At 44.3% G+C, this 1,408-nt stretch overlaps 1 protein-coding gene across 1 annotated transcript in view; it reads right to left on the bottom strand.

Moving 5' to 3' along the window:
- CSUI_005823 (uncharacterized protein) overlaps nucleotides 1-1,408 on the bottom strand; it is a 13,546-nt gene that overhangs the window by 6,248 nt on the left and 5,890 nt on the right. Inside the window, exon 3 of the mRNA XM_068065991.1 lies at nucleotides 494-632. The gene's annotated coding sequence lies outside the window, so the exon portion shown is untranslated. The remainder of the gene's footprint in view (nucleotides 1-493; nucleotides 633-1,408) is intronic.

Below are 1,408 nucleotides of genomic sequence, written 5' to 3'. Positions count from 1 at the left end.
CCCCCCCCCCCCGCTACTCGATCGCTTGACCTACCTTGTGCTCCAATAGAAAGAAGAAGAAGAAGCAGAAGACTGCTACTCCGACTATCACTACTACTGATACACTAGATCGTCGTGACCATCATTATGTACTAATCTGTTTATCTTCATCTCCTTCTCTTCCTCTCTATTCTTGGATGAACAGGAACAATATCCACTCCTTAGAAGCAAGAAAGGACAACTCATACGAAAACACCTGCCTCCCTACACACATACGTAGAGATAGAGATACAGACAGACAGGCAGATGAACAGATAGAGATAGAGGACCTCGTCAGTTTGTATGTATCTTGATGTATACGCCTATATCATAGATACATACATACATAGTTGGATGAAGACACACGCGCATAAGAATGAGAAGGAAATCTTCTTCATGATCTTCGCCTTCTCTGTAGGAAGAAGAGATAAGAAGAAAACAATACAAGCGAAAGAAGAAGCAAGACACGACTTACGCGAGATTATATTTGGAGGTTCCTTGTACGTTCTCCATGCCTGAGAGACCTCCTGGCGCGAGATCGATCAGACACACGCGACTCCGAGCAGAAGGCCAGCGAAACCCCGCAATGATCGGGCGATTGCGATCATCCACATCTACACGAACATACACAAACAAGAGAGGGGAAAGAATGATATAGGAAGAGGGAGATGCGAGTGAGACAGAGAAAGAGGGATATGAGAGGGAGAAGAACCGTCGCATCAGCAGAGCATGCACTTGTTGAAGTGAGTAGTAGGGAAGTCTTGAGTTTGTTCTCTTCAAAATTTCCTTCTTGATCAAGGAAGGAGAAAGTCAAACAGACTCTACATGAGACAGGAAAGGAACTCTGTTACGATAAGAATGAGAATTAGTCAATCGATTACACACAAGACCTTGCCTTTTTCTGCTCTTCTTCTTCCTTTCTTAACTCACTGAGATCGTTAGCGCTTCCTAGCCTAGTTGTCTATCGAAAGAAACAGAAGACGGAGGTCGCCATCGAGAGAACCATACACCTACCCCACACGGCAATATTATCTATCTCTCATCTATCTACCTATCTATCTTTCTATCTACCTTCAATCTATCCGCGATTGATCTATGATCTATCCATCTCTCTGTCTTCTCTCTCTATCTCTGTATGTATACGCTTATGTTGATCTCCCTCTGCAGAAGTATCCACCTTCATAAAGAGAGAAATAGGCAAGAGAGACCAGGCAGGTATCGAGACCGTAGAGCGCACGAGAGAGAAACGGCTCTTAACAGTCCTAGTACTAGGAGTACCGCCAGTAGTAATAGTGGTAGACGCCACACCAGCAGTAGGAATGCCCATAGTAGTAGGCATAGTCATAGTAGTAGTAGGACTAGGCATAGTAGTAGTAGGACTAGGCATAGT

The sequence above is a fragment of the Cystoisospora suis genome (genome assembly GCF_002600585.1).
Source record: "Cystoisospora suis strain Wien I chromosome Unknown contig_2831, whole genome shotgun sequence".
In the NCBI taxonomy this organism is placed as follows: Eukaryota; Apicomplexa; class Conoidasida; order Eucoccidiorida; family Sarcocystidae; genus Cystoisospora; species Cystoisospora suis.
This window is presented reverse-complemented; position numbering and strand designations above follow the sequence as displayed.